The sequence below is a fragment of the Lichenostomus cassidix genome, chromosome 20 (genome assembly GCF_008360975.1).
Source record: "Lichenostomus cassidix isolate B80296 chromosome 20, HeHo_3.0, whole genome shotgun sequence".
Taxonomy (NCBI): Eukaryota; Metazoa; Chordata; class Aves; order Passeriformes; family Meliphagidae; genus Lichenostomus; species Lichenostomus cassidix.
Window position 1 is genome coordinate 10764690 of NC_139500.1, and position 18769 is coordinate 10783458.

At 44.1% G+C, this 18769-nt stretch overlaps 1 long non-coding RNA gene across 3 annotated transcripts in view; it reads left to right on the forward strand.

Moving 5' to 3' along the window:
• LOC146428829 (uncharacterized) overlaps window positions 1-18769 on the forward strand; it is a 79072-nt gene that overhangs the window by 42711 nt on the left and 17592 nt on the right. For 2 of the 3 annotated variants that reach the window (XR_014855965.1, XR_014855964.1), the window contains exon 1: window positions 16654-16832. The exons of the other annotated variant lie outside the window; for it this stretch is intronic. This is a non-coding gene — a long non-coding RNA (uncharacterized LOC146428829). Of the gene's footprint in view, window positions 1-16653; window positions 16833-18769 lie in introns of those variants that run through there. 3 annotated transcript variants of the gene reach the window in all.

Sequence of the window (18769 nt, forward strand, 5' to 3'; positions counted from 1 at the left end):
GGTTTAGCAAACGTCTTTGGGGTTAAACTGGAAGGATTTAGCCATTGCTATCTCCTGGTAATCCATAAGGCCCCAGTGGGAGAGAGAAAGGCTGAAACAAAGCAAAAGTAATTAAACAGAAGCAAAGCAGGCAGCACTTCTCTGCTGATAATCTATGCAAACGACAAGGTTTCTTGTTTGGACAATCAATAAACCAGCCCATTTCATTTTATTTTTGTGTGGTTGCATGTACTGGCAGCATTGTGATAGAAACATTGTGAAGCATTGATTCACAGATAGAAATATATCTGGGTTGCTTGTGGTTTATTAAGAAGATCAAGATAACAAGTGCTGCATTATTGATCAAACCCAGAGGGACACTTCCTTTTTTTCCACTTGTCGATGAAATCCCATTGTAATTATTTCTTCCCTTTTCTCATTCCTCCTTTCCTCTCACCTCTCCCTCATTCTCTGGGGACACAGTAATGAAGCAAACACAAAAAGTGTCAGTCAGGACTGGCAATGGGCAGGAGAAAGGTGGAAAGGACACAAGCAGAGGCACTGCAAGGAAAGTGCATTTGCCAGCTTGTATTGGAGTGCTAATTCTTTTTATTGATAATTATCAGGGTCAGAAGCCTAACAGGAGCTGAAGTGTAGCCTTTTTGGTTTGCACTTTAGAAATCTTTAACTGTGGGTTTAAATCTTTATTTATTTCTATGTCTTTATTTATCAGGCCTGCCTACTGGGTGCTGTGCAGAGCTGGATTTACCAAACGCTGGGATTGCTGTGGAAAGGGAAGGGGAGAGGTGGTGTTCTGTGAACACAAGGAAAAAGGGAATCTTCTCCCATGGTCCTGCAAGCAGACAGGCTGAGGTGTGTATATCAGCTATGACCATAGTGCAACAGTTTTTGGGACAAACACAGAAAAAAAGACATTTCTTGACTCTTGGCTGGAGAGACAATCTTTGAAACAAGAGCAGCATTTAGTGGGATAGGCTTGGTGAGTCCCAGATGAGGCTTTGATGTCCTGTGTCCCTCATTATATTCCCTAAGTGAAAGTTTTCTCCCCTGTCAGTGCTCAGGTCAGGTTTCAAGTGGACCTTGTCTGCTCTGCCCTTCCCAGGATGTTGCTCCTCTCATGAGCTGGAGATCTTGCTGCAGGCAGGCACTGCTGGTTTTCTGTCCCTAATTTTTGCATGTAGCCATGGGCTGTGCTCTCTTGATGATCAGCCTGGAACATTCCAGCTGTGCAGACCTACAGGGAATAAACTCATTAGACCTTGGGACATTCCAGTTGTCCTGCCACCTGCAGTGTCTCAAGGTGTCCTTAGAGCAAAGCAGTGAAGAGTCTGACAGCTCATCTTTACCTTGAGGGCCAATGCTGGCCTGCAGGTGGAGGAACATTGATGTCATTGCATTGGATGATGCTGCAGCTTCTTGAAAATCTCCATTCCTCTTCCCATGGAGTTGCCTGAGCACAATTCAAATGGCTTGTCCACTCACAGGATGTGGGATGTGTTCCTGTCCTTTATATTTTTATATTTTCATGTATTTAATATACTGATATTCAATACAACAATGCCTTTATATTATAATAATTTACATTTTCACATTTCACAATTCATTTTTTATATGTTGATCTTTCATATATTTTTATTTATATTTTCATATCTTTATTTTTGTATTTTCAATGAATGGACTCACTGATCTGAAAGGCCTTTTCCAACCAAAACAATTCTATAATTCTGTGGTTCTATATTCACCATAAGCTCTTGTGTACTCAGCACATTATTTCCTCCTCACATCCCTGGGGCTCAGACAGACCTCAGTGCTCCCAGTGCAGCTCTGCCAAGGGCTGCCTCTACCCAGCCCTTGCTGCTGTTCCTCCCTCTGCCTCTCTTTGTTGTTCCATTTGAACAGGCTGAGTTTTCCCACTCCATACATCCCCCAGCCCTATAAAATTTCAAAGACTTGCCTGGGTGTAATTGGGTTGGGGTTTGTTTATAGAACCACAGGAACAACACGTTCCAGAGAGCAGGAGAGCAAAGAGTTGAGCCCAGCAGAGTTACAAAGAGGGCAGAATTGAACTGGTTTGTACTTTTGCCTTGTGCACATACCTGGTATGCCCAACTTTATGTGCAGGGCCATGCTGAAAAGCTCCCTGTCAGCACTTCATGTCCTTGCCAGGAAGATGAGATACTCCAACACTCCCAGTAAAAGCATCACTGACTGGTTTGGTTTTCCTTTCAACACAGGAATGATTTTGTTTGTTTTGTCCTGTTTTTTGAAGCAGCTCTGAAACTCATTTGGGCTGAGCTGCTTCAAACCTCTTTATCCTGATGTAGGCACTCCAGATATAAAATTCTAACCTTGTAGAAAATTTGTCATTGTAATCCTAACCAGGTCTGATAAGGGTCACTCACTGGGCAATGCTTCTGGTCCTGATGGTGATGCATGTGGCTGACAAATGCAATGTATTTATTTATAGGAGAAAAATACGGGCAATCTGAAGAAATCTGAAATTCCCTTCTTATTTGAGAAGTGACAGGCAAGTGCTGGAGTGAGCCAAGGCTCAGAAGCTCATAACATGACAAAGATGAATGGTGCTGCCTATCAGCCTTCTTGCTGGGCTTGGTTTGGTACTGAAATTTGAAAGGTTTGTGAGAGGTGGTCACTTTAGGTTTGTGCCACTGTCAAGGAAGAATAAGGCAAGTCTCAAAAGCAGTTCAGGCTTTCTGCAGTTCATAACCACACTCCTGGTTTAGGTGGATGTGACAGGCAGGAAAACTCACTTCTGCCCAGGCAAAATAACAACATTTCCTACAGCAGCACCAGCTTTGCTTGCAGAGGTGGGAGAGGGCATGAATCAGAAAAGATAAATTTTGCATTCAGAGGTAGTCTGGCAAGTTCTTATGGCACTTAATAGCTGGCATACTCCCACTGCAAGGGAAGGAGAAAGCAAATTCAATCATTTATGTTACAAAAGTCCCACCGCTCTTTATTATGTGCACAGATGGTGTCTCGGGAGCTTTGCTGGCTGGCAGTGCTCTGCATGCCTAATGCCAGGCAGGGAGCAGTGCTTTTCCAGCCCAGGTGACAGTGGGAAAGCTCTTTTTTCCATTTGTTAGAACCATGTGGATTTCCAGCCTCTCCCATTTTACATTACATTTAAACCAACCTTCCAGCAAAAAGTCAAAATATTATTGCAGACCACGTTGAGCAGAGGCGAAGGCAGAGTTACAAAAGAGAACAGATTATGCACCATGGCAGTGAAAATCTACTGTGAACAGAACAGCAAATATAGAGGTATTGCAGGACATCTAATGGGACAGGAAATGGAGTTGCTTTGTCTTAAATCCTTTCACATAATGGAGACTTTTAAAGGGTAAAGCGTGAGATCAGCTAAATCCGTGGAAATATGTCAACTCTGGGAATGGAATGACCTCATCCGACGGCTTCTTGTTTTCCATGAAGGTTTTTTAAAACAGCACCACCTCCCCTAAGAGCTGCATTTCTGCAGCTATTTACACTCAGCCCTAGACTGGCCTTTTCAAACCATCTTTCTCGAGCTGACCACTCTCTGCTGCAGCAGGGTATCCATCACCTCTTCCCTGGCTTTGGGAGAGTGCTCTTAGTAAAAGTTACAGGGCTATGGAAAGGTCAGATCTGCTCAGCCTCTCTTTACAAGTGCTGCTCCAAGACTACCATTTACTTGGAGCCATAAAACACTGTGGGGTTATGCTTTCCCCCTCCAGCCTAAAGATCTCCCAGCACTTAGCAGCTATTGTGTTATGATATACAGCACCACTAGGACAAGGCAGAGCACTATCCCATGTTCAGAGGTAGGAGAAAAAAACAACACAAAAGACTTGGCTGACTTTTGAAAATCACAGATCTTAGCCCAAAAATGCTCTGGGCCAGTTGAATTTAATTCCAAGGTCCTAAGGGCTGAGAGAATTTGGCATGGATCCATTTGATTTCATGCTGATAGAAGAATTAGTGTCAGCTGGGACATTTGGGGGCTTTAATTAAAAAAACAAAACAAAACCACACCCAGAGGAGATAAATACCATCATGTTTTAGTAGTTGGTGGGTTTTGTCCTTATTTCTGTGTGTTGTGTGCTGTTGGATGGAAGTGAGCTTCAAAGGTGCAGCTGCAATGGTCAGAAGTCCAAAGGTATGTGGAATAAGAGCAGATATTTCCCTTTCAATGCCCATGTCTGGAGTGCCTGTATATTGAATATTCTGGAGGTTGTGGATTTAATGTGTGTGACATCTATCAGGCCAACTCAGATACTGACTGCAAAGGATTTCAGGTAGAATTGCTCTGTTGCACCACAGTTGAACTAAAATCCAAATGATTTCACTGAGCCACAGCTTCTGAGCTGCCTTTGTCTCCTCCAGCTGAGAGGTAAAATGAGTTCCATGGGAGAATAGCTCAGGAGCTCCTGATTCCCCAGAGCTTGTGCCTCTATTTCTCCTGCACTTCAGCAAGTTTAGGCATTCAGGTTTTTCTGATAATCTAAACTCTCTCCAAGTCAAACATCCACAAATGGAGACAAAGCTTATTGAGAATTTTGCCCTGGATTTTTTCATTTTCCCACTTTCTCCTTAAAGGACCTTTGCTACAAAACTTTCCAGATATCTCTGATGACCTTAATTAATGAGTCAATTGCAGGGCACTTTATGGGCCTGTCCTTTTTCTCTATTTAGCCATTGTTGCTATAATCAGTGCTTTTCTCCTGGTCTCCCTTATTGCTTTATTGTTGTTTGTGAATTAAAAGGCCAAAGAAAAGAGCAATACACGTTGGCCCTGCTCAGATTGCTCTGATGCCCAGAGAACCAGAGGCCATGCTCAGGGCTCTGAGGGATGGTCATTTGTCTCAGCACACAATTCTGCTGACTTCTGAAGGAAATTTAACATTCCCAGCCTTTCACCTTCACCAGAGCTCACAGAGCTGACCTCAGGGGTTGGCCCAAAGGGAGCTAATAAGATAACTTGCACTGGGAAGCTGGAGGAGTCGATAACAATGAATATTTAAGTGGTGAAATTTTCCACTGCCACCACTGAACTTTTTTTTTTTTTTCTGACTAATTACTGCCATTAATAAAGTCCTGCCAACACCTGGCTAATGAGGACCCAGCACCAACTTTACTTAAACTATGGCCTTTTGTTTTCTTGGTTGTGCAATGTGTGTGACAGTTGCCAGGTTGCTGAGCACGAAGGTTTTGGAGAGGTTAATAGAATATGGAAACGGCCTTACAAGAAGTCCATGCTGATGAAAATAGAAATTATTATTAAAAATAAGTTGAAAAAGTTCCGATAAATGCTAGTTCTGCTAGTTTCCTATCAGGTGTTCAGAGAGGTGACTGGTGGTGTCTTCTGCTTTCTGGGCTGGGGCACTGGGAAACGAAATCTGGTTGGAAATGTTCATGCTCTTTACAATAAGGAGCACTGAAGTGGAAAGGCTTTAGAAATCCCCTAAAACCCCAATTATTCTATGTTTTGTTTTCTGCTTTGGAAGCCAGGATAGAGTCTGAACTCTCTAGTTTCAGTTTGACTCGTATCCACTGGTTTATGGAACGAAGTGCTCACAGGAAGGAAAATAAAAATCTCCATTTTCTTCATTCAGAGCTCTTTGTTGAGGCTGTGAACTCATCTCCATCTGGGTGACTCCTTTTATAGAGTTTAGATGGAGGTGAAATTCCCAAGAAGTTAACCAGCCCCTAAAGACACCTTGCCACAAAGGGGGCTTTATAGCCTAAAATCAACTTTCTTGCAGCTTATCCGTACATCTCATTGAAGAGGAAGCTTTAGCTATTTTTAACTATATTTGAATCAAGTGCCTCAGTACTTGACCCTGCTGGGGACAATGTTGTTTCATTTTGAGCTCTGGAGTGGGGATGTGCCTTGGATTGCCTCCCATCTGAGTTTTGTAGGCTTTAGGGGAGTCTGTGCAGAGCAAGCTGTGATGTGGAAGTCAAACCCTTCACTCAGGAGCAGATCTGAATCCTCTGAGAGTGTGGAATCGCTGCTGAGAAAGGCTGGGGATGTAATTGCAGAACCAAAAAGTCAGCCTGATTCCTAGGCATGAGATTTGAGGCTGTGAATTTCAGTTGACACCAAGCTCTGGCTTCTATAATTTCAGAGTTGTTTCATGTTTATACAGTGTAATTGGCATTAAATGCAAGCTCTCTGAGCTTTATTAAAAATAGCACCACATTAACCTAACGAGTTTTTACAGAGAGGATTGATAACATTTATTAAGGGGTGAATATAATGTGTTTGTCTGCAATAAAAGATTGACCTGAGAGGTCTTTCTGATCCCAGTTGCTCCTGTTACAGGCAAACCATCCACGAGAGGATAACAGAGGCTCGTGTGCCACTAGTGGGGCTGTGAAGGGGCATAATTAAAGAATATTTTAATGCATAATGAATCTGTTAGCTGTGGGAAAAATATTTGCTGCTGTTCCCTGGAAGCTGTTGTGACAGCCTCCTTTGGCAGTGCCACCTCTGGAGTTGGTGCTCCTAGAGAAGGAGGTTGGATGCCACATTACAAAGGGGCTTTTGGAGGAATGTGCTCCCCACTGCCCTCTCTGTTCCTTCTTTTGGCTGATCCAAGTGGTGGCAGCTCCCTAGCAGCAACAAATTCCTCAGTGTGGTCTGTGGGAAGGCTTGGCTCTGTGCTCCTGTCCCATCACTCAGTCCCTGCGAGAGGTAATGGTGCCTGGAGTGATTCATTGTCCTTCCTGCCATTCCTCATGGTGCACAGGACAACCCAGCTCCTGAGTCACGGCCATAAAAGCAGCAGAATAATGGGTGTGTGGCCATGACGCCTCTGTGATAGATTTCAGCTGTGCTTTTCCTTAAAAAAAAAAAAAAAAAAAAAAGGTTGAGAAGGGATTGTAATTCAAATGAGGCTGGTGAGGGTGGGGAATTTCCCTGGCCAAGGTGGAGCAGAGGTCAGATCAGGAGTGTGTGTTGTGGCCAGATCCTCAGTACTGCCTGCCCACAGCACTGCAGAAGTCAAGCCAGGTTCCCCTAAACATCTGCATTCCTATTTTTCATCTCTATTTGGAGTCCATAGGGGTTATAGTTAAAACTGCCCCCTGCAACCTCTGGTACTAGAAACAGAAATTTCTTGAACTGCTGGATTCAGCTCATCAGATTGGCTTCCATGTAACTTCTGGGCTTTCCTGGACGTGGGAATCCTGAAAAGCAGCAGCAGGGACAATCCTTAGGCTGAGTTCAGCCTTGGGGTGAATGGATGCAGATTCCCATTAACAAGGAATGCCCCAGAATATTCTGGTGCAGATTTGGTAGTGGCATCAATCCCCTTCCCACTGCTTCTTCCAAGGAGTGTGCTCAACTGTTGGCATTTATTGTGTTATTACCTTTTTAAACTAAACCCGAAGTTTCCCTTAAAATAAATGACCAAAAGGTGGGAGAGTGGGAGGTAGAAAGGCTGATGCTGATTTGATGCAGGAGCTTCTGGGGAAAAAATTTAGGCGGACCAGGAAAAGGGGTGGAAGGGGAGAAGCAGTGACTGCTGCTCAGAAGAGGGAGAAAAAGTAGCTGGAAAAGGGATGGAAGAAAGTTGGGATCCCCAATAGACAATTTTCCATCCTTGGTGGTCCAACCAGGAAGAAAGCTGTCTGCAAATATTGAACAGGGAGGGTGCTGAGGGGAGATTTCCTGCAGCCTGTGAGTCTGGGTCAGAGTTCCACCTGCTCTGGACGTGCAGAGAATGCTGACACTGCTGTCAGTCAGTCAGTCAGCCCCACGGCCGGCGGGGAGAGGACGTGACAGGGGTTGGAACGGGGAGAGCTAAACGTGAAAAACTGCTGCTTCCACAGCCCTGGAAATAAAAGCTTCAGCTGGCATTTTTTATTTCCCCGTGTTGCACCTTTGTTTTTAGAAGGAGGGGAAAGAATGAGGTTATTTGTGGAGGTGTTAAGCAACTGAAAAATCCCTGACTTCAAGTTGCTGCTGGTTTCTCATTTTTTATATATTTTTTTTCTTTTATCCTGGATGCATCACTCTGCAGCATCTTCATAGGCTGAGGAATAAAACATGACATAACTAAGATGTACAGTGTGCTTTTTGGCTAAATGGTGGGACTGGTGAAACATTACAATCATTTTTCTGGCTTTTATTTGAAATCATAAAGAGTTAAGTGCATCAGATTGCTGGGCTTATTTTTTCTTCCCTTCTGTGAATAAAAAAATGAAGGGAGAGTGTGGTAGTTAATTTAAGAGTTTGTTGGGAGAATATACTGACTGTGACACCATTAATTGAAATAAAGGGCAGCAAACATCCTGAGCTGCAGGAAAAAATATAAGGGAATGTTTGGCAAATGACATAAAAGATGACATCTCAGGGTTCAAAATTACTGCTAATGCAGTTTCCAGTTCCACTCAGTGGTGAATGTTAAGGAGCAGGGAACAGAACAACAGGGTGAGCTTGGGGAGAGGATTTCTTCCCAGTGTCTTGCAAATTAATTGATATTTTTCAAAGTATATTCACTGAGTCCCTACAAATGAGCTACCTTTCAATCTCTCTGTTTTAAGGAGTACACAATTATTGTGGGACAAGTTTCCAAATGTAAGGATTTATTGAGGCAGACACTAAATCCATATGTAGAAACCCAATATTTGTTTTCGGCATTTTGCTGTCAGAAAATGTCAGCAAATAAATGATAAAAGGTGTCTCTGGGTGCCTGGGATGATTATTTAGGTACATTTGTAGATGTCTCAGAGCAGCCCAGATGTAAGAAAGACTGACCAGGATAGGAGCATTTATTATAAATAATACCCATCTAATAGACCTGTAAACCCAAAGTGCTGCTGTTGAAAATGGTTTCTTTGTCTTCAATTCTTTTGATTATCCTTTGTGGTTAAATAGGATGAATAAAAACAGTGCATGAAACCCTAGAACTGCTCTTTTCCTGAGGAATATTAGTGGAGGGAGGTTGCCCAGAGTGGCTGCCTGGCAGTGTCCAAGGGCAGGCTGGACAGGGCTTGGAGAAGCCTGGAATAGTGGAAGGTGTCCCTGCCATGGCTGAGGTGGGATGAGATAAATTTAAGGTCCTTCCAACCCAAATCCTTCTGGGATTCTGTAATATTTACTATTAAGGCTTAATGCCATTCCTCTGGATCATGTCTCTGCATTCAGAGAAAAGGGGAGGAATATTTTTCACGGTGTCAAGCCATGAGGGTGAAGCATCTCATCCCTGGAGCAGCAGTGTCATCTTTGTCACTGCTGCCTGTGACCTCAGTGCTGTGAGCAAAGCTGCTTGGAGGAGCCAGGTTCCTCTGGTTGTGTTCCTGACTCTCCCATCTTTGATGGCTCTGTTATCCCATTCCTGTGGTTTCTGAGGGTACTGCACAGCACAGTGCCTGAACAGATCTCGAAGAGACTAGTTCTTTCCTAAAAAACAACAGCAAAAAAAATTGATTTGTAAATACCGGCAGAGATAAGAAAAGAAATCTGTAGTGGGAATAATCACGTCAGGAATGCTGCAGTGACAAGATCAATTTGCTTCTATCAGTGCAGTGCCTTAAATTTCAGCAGCAGCTCTTGTCTGGAGGTACATGTGCCCAGGGAATGTGTGGGATGGGCTATCGTGGGCTGCTCTGCTCCCAGCGGGCAGATTAAGTGTCCCAGCAGAGCAGAGACAGGAGTCTAGGAAACATAATTGTACACCTGTGTATCTTTTCTCAGAAGACGCTCTGCTTTGAAGTTTGAAACTTTAGGGGTGGGATGTTAGCACAGAAATTAATTTTTAGACAGCAGTGCTATCTGGTTAGAGTAATTGCTTATTATCTGCCTCCCTGGGGTTTTAAGCTCTTGGAAACGACTATTTACATCTCAGTGTGTGCTTAAAGGCAGGAGGAAATTGCACTCCACTGTTTCAAGGCTCTGTTCTGGCTCTCTGAAGTGCCAGAAGGAAAAGAGAGTTTAGAGAAAGCTTTCTCCTGACCTGTCTGTTCCAGGAAGTTCCTGGTTTGGAAGGACCTTCAAGCCCATCTCATTCCATGGCAGGGACACCTTCCACTATCCCAGGTTGCTCCAAGCCCCATCCAACCTGGCCTTGGACACTGCCAGGGATCCAGGGGCAGCCACAGCTTCTCTGGGCACCCTGTGCCAGGGCCTGCCCACCCTCACAGGGAAGAATTTCTCCCTAATATCCAATCTAAACCTTCTCTCTGTCAGTTTGAAGCCATTTCCCCTTGTCCTGGCACTCCAGGCTCTTGTAAATACACTCTCCATCTTTCTTGTAGGCTCCCTTCAGGTGCTGAAGAGGTCATATGTTGTCTCTTAAATAATTTTAATATTATTTAAGCCATGAGTGACCTCAGTGCTGGTGAGTGGCCACGTTGGGGTGTGGGGGATAGAAAAGTTTTATTCTTTCTTTCTGTCTTTTTTTTATTTATTTATTTGTTTGTTCCAAACTCTGCAGTAAACACTGCCATAAAGCATGTTGATGTAAAACAACTGCAAATTGAGGCATTATTTCATGTTATTTGTACCACAATTTTATTGCATTCACAGTTATTTACAGTATGTAAATAAGCTTCATATTGTAGAAAAATATTCTGCTATAACTCAGTTGTTTGAGCATTAAAAAGAAGGGGGAGGGAATCAAATAAACCCCATGGATGAATGCAGCAGAAAAAAGATTATGGATAATACTATGGATTTTTTTTTTTTTGTTATAGGATTAGCTCTGTTTGAAAATAGCACCCATTTCCCGAAACACCAAAATCTGTGTACTTCAGCTACCTGCATTGTGTTATAAATCCATAATGACTATTTTCCATCAAATATCGTGTTACAATTTGAATTATTAAATGCTAAATTGCTGTGTATGGATTGTAAAGCAATGAGGATTTCCTGCCAGTTGAAAGGGAGAGCTGCTGTGGGTAAGAATTCAGCCTTTGATGAGCATTGCAGCGTCTGTAGACATAAGCAATTATATGCAGATGGAGCCCAGGCAGCACAAAGATAAATGGAAGGTCCTTTTAAATCCTGCTTGCAGCATTCCCTACATGAATATGGACTGCAGTGTGATTTGCTGGGTTTTTTAGAGCTTAATTTTCATCCCACTGAATGGAAAGGTAAAAACATCTATTAATTTCAGCAGCGGCAGGGTGGGGTGCTTTGGGACTAGATTAAAGCAGGATAAAAATTTTTGGAGAGAGAGGTAGCAAATTTCTTTGGCAGAAAAATATTGCTTGGGTTCCTGAAGAGCCTGTTGAGATGGGGAAGAAGCTTCTGTGTTTACCTTTATGCTTTGTAGTGGTATTTTGGGTGTATTTCCAGGATCCTGATCGAGGTTAGAGTCACATTTTTTTTTCCTGGAGAAATCAATGTTTGGCGAATTCAGCATGAAAACAAGCCATGGTAATAAAAGACAGCAGAAAGGAGAGATCCATTCTGAAAGTCCTGACCAAGGAGATTTTTGGAAGCCAGGTGAAGCAGGTGTTTGATGGATCCAAGGTGTGTGTCAGCAATAAGGAGACAGGGTGATACACAGGGGGTCTGTTCCACATGCTGAGGGGAGCCAGTGGCACCCCTGGGCAGGGATGAGTGGACACTGTCAGCTCCACACGTGTTTAGGGATTGTGGGAGGATGAGGTGGGTGCTGTACAGGACTCAGAGGTAGTCACAGGAATGGGTTTGTAGGAAATAAATTCCCCTGTCAAGTTGTCACAGGTGATGCTGGTGTGGCTGTGTCTCACCCAAACACTGCATGGCTCCTGCAGTCACTGACAGGACATGATTGCTGCAGAATCTTCATCCTGCTTGGACTTCGTATCCGGGTTCACACACAGATGAACTCCCAACTTCCCTGCAAAACATTTACAAAACTAGACAAAATCCCTTCTGTCAACTTTCATTATGAACCGTGGTGTGGAGATGGCTCTTTCCACCACCTCTGCCTTCTCCTTAGGACAGGCAGTGCCTTCCTTGCAGCCTGCAGGGCTGCCCCTGCCTGCTGAGAGCGTGCTGGAAGCTTTGATGGCTTGGAGGGACTTCGTTTCAGGGGCAATAAATCTCTTTTTTGGGCAGCAGGATTTCCCACTGCTTTTCCCAGCAGCCAGATGAATGCAGCTGCATGCAGTGTGCAGTCACACTGTCAGGTCTAGCTGGGAGCTTGGCACCTGCAGGAAAACAGGAACTCTTGAAGGCCTGAAAGGGAGAAAAAGCAAATGTGGTTAAAATCCAGCAGTGACAACTGCTGGGTCACATTGGAGCAGTGTGGTTTAGTCCTCACTCTGTCCTTCTGCATTGGTTTCTGCTTTAAAGCCCTTTCAGAGCAGGGGAAGGTGCTCCAGTGGCTGTGCCATGCCCTAGGACAGAGCAAAGTGTGCTACACCTTGTCCAGTGCTGAGCTGGGCGATGTATCCACGTGGATGTTTTGAAAGCACATCAACCTTAGTCCTTCACAAAGCCACTTTGGATGAAAGCTATGGAAACCAGACTCCTAGCTCCTTTTTAGGCACTGCAGTTGTACAGACAGAATTTGGAGTGGTTGGGAGGCAGCCTTTGAAGAGCAGAAGGAAGCACAGCCATTCCTCCACTATTATTTTTCCAAGCAGCACTCACCTGGTTTTTCACCCTTTATTGAGACTGATGTTGTCAGGTTTGAGCCTACATTTCCTTTCACCCCCAAGTGCCTCCCCCAGACACTTTTGATTCCTTTCCCCTGTTCCCAGGAGTCAGGGAAGACATGTCTCTTCCAACTCAGTGTGCTGGGATTTAATTGGTATCAGAAGAAGCCCCAATCAACAGAGCAGGACGAGCTGTGTCCAGGGCTTTTCTCTTTGTGTTTTCAATGGCTGTCATGAGCAGACCCCCAGTAATGTGCTGCAATGAATCAGCACCTTGCAGACATGGAAGAAATTAGTCTTGGGAAGAGAACTTTACTGTAGAAGCAACATAAACTTTGTTGTATTACCCTAAGGTGCCCAGTAATTGCTGTTGATTGGAAGGGAAAAGCCATCCAGAGGAGAAATGCAATTTGTTGCTGTGGCTACTAGCTCCCAGATTTATTATCTCTCCTCTTTCTCCCTGAGTGTTGTAAAATACACCACATATTCAGCTCGCTTTCTTTTTGCTGTTGTTGTTTTTGTTTTGTGGTTCTTATTTATTTCAGAATAAACCCTATCTGCAGGTTTATAGCACTGGCAGGTGCAGCATCTCTGTGGACTTGCACTGTAACTGCTGGGTGCTGGCATCTGTTCAGAGGCTGCCCTCTGAACATAAAACACCTGTCCCTGAAGTGCCCTCAGTGTCTGAGGTGGAGCCCAAACTTGGCTGTGAGTTTAGGGAAAAGTGGAGAAAACGTCTGGGACATTGGGTCGCCAAGGCAAGAGAGAGTTTTCTTTGTTTCAGGAAATGTGCTTCTGATGTATAAATACATATTGTGTATGAGAAATAAGTATATTAATTTCAAAGATAAATTGCCTGTGCAATGTTTTGGACTTATAAAATTGTGAAGGCAGCACAGGGCACAGAGCAGAGTTTTACAGTGTGAGAGAGCAGTGTAGCACCAAGGAGAAAGGGAGAGCCTTTCCCTGTAGGAAGAGGCAGGGTTGATTCTCCTGTTCCTCTCTGGGATTTTTGGGTGAGTCTGGAAAAGTCCTTTCAGCCCCTGAGCACTGCAGCAGCACTGCTCACCAAGGTGCTGGATGTGCTCAGGTGTTGCTGTGAGTTGTCCTAGACTATTAGGGAAGCTATTGCTCCTCTCCACACTAATAAAACTCATTACAGGTGAACATTTCTCCTCTGCTTCCATTTGCACCCCCCTTCCACTGATAGCATTTTGCTTTTCATGGAGTGAATCTCAAATTTCACTAACATATTTAAAAGATATGTCCTGCAGAACAAAGCCACGTGTTAAACATGGCACAGGAAATTGTTGTACCAGAAATGAAAGCATCAAGAGAGCAGAGTGTCTTCCTCAGAGGCTGCTTTTTAGCACAGTAAATGAGGAGAAGATGTTGTAGGTTCTTACATGGTCTGGGATTTAAGTAGTCTTAGTGGAATGTCCTTGGCAGGAGCCTGGCAAACTGGCTTTTGATATAGGAGTCTCTTGGGCCAGCTGCAGCTTTCTGAGATCTCCTAATTTCCTCTGAAAAGATGCTCAGAGCTTTATTTGGACTGTCAAATGAATACTTTGATTAAGCATCCTGATTTACCATTTGGAAAAAGAAAGAAAAATAGATTTTTTTTTTCCTCACTGTGGAAGAGGGTTATTCAGTTGGCTTGGCTGAAGAAGAAATTCTAGAGGGTACAGGAGACCTGTGAAGCAGCCATGTGCTCTCCTGGGTAATATTCCTCACTTTTCCCTTCCTCATGTGGTCTGACTACTGGGATCTCATCTAAACATCCTTTATCTATCCAAACAGAGGCTAAAATCCACCTCCTCACCACCACATCATACCCCCTGCCTATTGTTTCCTCCTGTTTTCCTGCTGTTTGCTGCCCTGTGCTTCCCAGCCTGGCCATACCTCTGTTTCCAAGCAAATCACGTCCTTTTGTACCTTGTCAGCCACTGTGGGGCTTTGTCTCCCAGGCTAATGCTTTTGTTCTCAGTCCTTTCACTTCGTGCAGCTCTTTGCTGGATCAGGATGTGCCATTTCAAGTACCACAGAGGATGGAACTTTTGTTTTGCAGCTCCTCAGTGCTGTGGGGTGAGAGCTCATTCCGGAGAGCTGAGACTTTATCTCACTAAACACAGGGCTGCATTTTCCAAATGACTCAGATTTTGAACTGGTCAGGCAGCAAAAGAAATCCAGATTTTTGCAGATGCCTCACCTATTAACTCTCTAATGACAGACTTGCCAGCTGGGTTTTCAAACCTGGGGAGCACAGGGCAAGCTTAGATGTGTAGATGTTTGTTAATAAAACGGGATTTGCTCTCATGGGATCTTCACGGCAGCCTGGGTTTTCTGCAGGTATAAATTGCAGCTCCTGAGTGCTGTGCATTTGCAGAAACACCAGAGATGACACCAGGCAGAGGAGGACTGTGCAGCCCAAAGGCTTTGTGGCCCATGAGCTCAGGCAGAGGGTGTCCCCAAGAGCCAGCAAACTCGTCACCACACTTCACTAATCACCTCAATTACTCTGACAGCTTCCTGATCTGTCGCCAGCTTTCTAGCTTGTTCCTTGATCCCTGTTTAATGACAGAGTGCTCCCACAGTTAATTTTTATATTTATGGCCCCTGCCATCGTATTCTTTGGGTCTGTTAAATTTTATGCTCTGTGAGACTGTTCAGGATTCATGGTGACCCTTGTGCCACCCCAGCTGATGTGCACCACAGCCAGCCAAAGTTCCCAAAAGCTGACAGAAAAGCAGCATGGAACTTAAAAATTCTGGTGTAACAAATTTAAGTGGGCAGATGTGAAAAGTGTTCTTCAAATTCTTCAGCCTCTAGAACTGTATCTAGTTGTGTCTTAGGAAACTTTAATATTTTTTTCCTCTAATTAAAATAGGCACTATTTTTTTACAGGAGTTCATTGTAAAAAATCTATCTCTTGTCTCAGGAATTTGAGGGATTTCAGATCCTTGTTTGCCTCATATACTTTATGAGATTAAAACTGTGGATTTTTAAAATGGTGCTATAGCATCCCACAATTTATTTACAGTTGAAATCAAACACTATTTAAACTTCAGTGATTGTACATTCTTATTTAATGTATAATAGTTTTGCCTTGGGTTTCAGTACATTCATAGGTTGAATTGCTGTCATAATTAAAATGAAGCCTTTTTTTCCTATTCCAAATGAAGTTTTTAATTCAGCCACAGGTTTTTAAGAGAAGCAGGGAGATTAATGTTATAACCCAGGCTAGTTTCTTGTCCAGCAGAAGGATTTCACCCACTGATGTATCCACCCCAAAACCTTCTGGTTGACCTGGAATGAAAATGTGTGTATGTGTATATAAAATCCAATCTTCTTTGAAAGATATGAAATGATGGAAAAGCTACTGCATCCCCTGGCAATCTGTTCCAATTTGTTAGAATAAGTTCTCCTAACTCTTCCTCAGACCTTCACTCAGATAAGGTTGGAGTCATTTAAACTGCCTGTCTCATCACTCTTTTGCCTGCAAATATTTTCTGCTTCCAGCTGCTGTTCAGGTCATTGCCACACTTAATTTCAAGAGTTCATTGGGATCTCTCATTCTCTGTACAGCCCCTGGGGTTTTGTTGTATTTGAAAAATCAGAAGTATTTGCTTGGATTCCCTAACAAAATGTGCACAAGGAAACCTCACACAAGGAAACAGGACAAGTCAGCAACTGCCTGATTGTAGGGAGGTGTCAGCTGACCCTGAAAACCACTGTGAATTGGTGGTATTTATGGGTGAATAAAGGAAATGGTGCTTGTGGTTTTGATTTTCCATCTGTAATTCACACAGTGGCCACAGAGGCAACTCCTGGTTGAATCCCAGAATCTCCAACTCCCATCCTGAGCAAACTCTAGTCTATCCACATCAGAGATGCTGCCTTTTGGAGCACATAGTGCAGCCTGGACTCTGTGCTCTGACTGCTCCTTGCACTGAGGTTTTCCCTGGAGGCAGCAAGTGAAACTGTTGGGATTTAGTTGGGGATAATCCTTGAGTTGCACTGCGCTGCTGTTACAGAATTATGGGGTTATTTAGGTTGGGAAAAACATCCAGGATCATCGAGTCCAAGCTGTGCCTGATGCCCACCTTGCCAACTAAATCAGAGCACTGAGTGTCACTTGCAGCTTTTTCCTGGACACCTGCAGGGATGGGGACATCCCACCTCCCTGGACAGCCCTTTCCAGTGCCTGACCACCTTTCCAGTGAGGAGTGTTGAAGGTGTGTATCCAAGGGAGCTGGTAAATCCTGGGTTTGGCCACCCCCATGCTTTCAAACTGGTGTCACTCTGGCTGCTGCAGCTCTCCCAGTCCCTGTGGAGAGCACAGCTGGCTCATTTAATTTCCTTGCTCTGGACATTCTGCTTTGTTTCGTTGCCTTCTGATTCTCTCCACTTTGCTTCCTCTCTTTGCTCCCAGGCCATTCCCCCGAAGCCCTGCCTTGCCCTTCCACTTGGCCTCGTGCTCATGTTCACTGTCCCCTGCCTTATTCCCCTCACAATTCAGTGTTTCCTTGTAAATCCACCTCAGCTGCTCCATGCCTGCCCTGTGCCTCCAGGCATTTCTGCCAGCCCAATTTCTGAATGTTTTGTCGATGCTTCCATCCTAGTTACCCATCCGATCTGCTCACTACATGAATTCCCTGTCTTTTCAGCTGGTCACATCTCTGGGCATGAAGGGGAAAGGAATAATTGCTGCAGGGCACAGGGGTCAGTGTGTTTGGCTGCTCCTCTTCTACTCTTTAACAAGCTCAGTGCTGGCCATTAACCATGGTAGCAACAACTGCCTATTTCCAAGTCAATTGGAGTATATTTATGAATATATTGTGGGAAGACATGGAAATCTGGATATTCTTTTGCATAGCTAGAATTTGAAATGCTAGGGTTCTTTTTATCCTGGTTAATCAATTTTTTTTCCTTGACCACTGCCATTCTAGAACCACAATAACACCTCAATAAAATAAATGTCTAAACCTGTAAATTGCAGTTAACAAAAGTGACCAGAATTGGTACCCTCTGCTGTTCCTTCCATGTGAATTGCAAAACAGGGACACTCATGTCAGCAGATGGAAAATCTGCCCAGCACCACATCTGCCAAACCACTGCATGAGCAATGCTCACTTAGCAAACTGGAGCTGCCAAGAGATGCTCTGATGGTGTGGGGTTTGCATCCCCAGACCTGCCAGAGAGGATCAGCATCTCCCAGCTGATGGTTCCTACAGGAAGAGCTGCCTGCACCTGCAGTGTGGGGAGGCTGGAATGATCCAGGTGGTTGAAAGCCTACAGGCAGCTCTGGAGAGGAGCCTGGTGTTGGTTTCCAGCCTCCACCACTGATGCTGATGGCATCCTCTGAGCTTCAGTGGTTAAATGGCTGCTTAAATATTTTATAACACTTTGCATCTTTCAGTGAAATAGACCTGAGACTGTCGGAGTCCCCTGGAGATCCCAGCCTTTGGCTATGTAGTCCTGAAGCTCTCTCCTGTTTGTGGGAGTCAACAGCAATGATGTTAGGGAATTAACAATAATGTTAAGGAATTAACAATAATGTTAATGTTGCTGTTGAAGAGCAGGGGAAGCCAGTGTGGGATAAAGATTTAAGGAGAATTTACTAATTTCAAAAAAAGTGATAGACTGCTGCATCTGTGGGATCCTGCAGTCCCAGGGTACAACAGGGAGTGATGCTGCAAAGTGCCATGATGGACGATAATGAATGCTTCTCTGCATCAGATTTACATTTTCTAGGGAGGAACATTTATTAGTGGTGAATGATGCTGTGGTCTTTGATTTTTTTTTTTTAATCTGCTATTTCCTGATCCACTGATAAATCTTAACTATTCACATTCTGGCTATTTTTAATTATCTGAATGACCCTTTTCAGGGCTGACAGGCATTTGGACAAGTTGGGCAGCCTGGTCCACCAGATCAGCTGGAACTCTGGTCCAAGTGGAAAAGCAAGAGCAAAAAGAGTGGGAGGCAGAGCTGGTGCAACCTGCCAGCTCTTGGAGAGAATATTCCAGCTTCAGGGTGACTGGGAGAGTTGCTTCCTTTGGATTTTGCCTCAAATGCCACCTCTGCCTTTCTCGTCCCAGGCTTGGCTGGGATCAGATGGATTCCCACAGGATCCATGGTGGAGCCAGGGCAGATTCTTGGATGTTTGAAG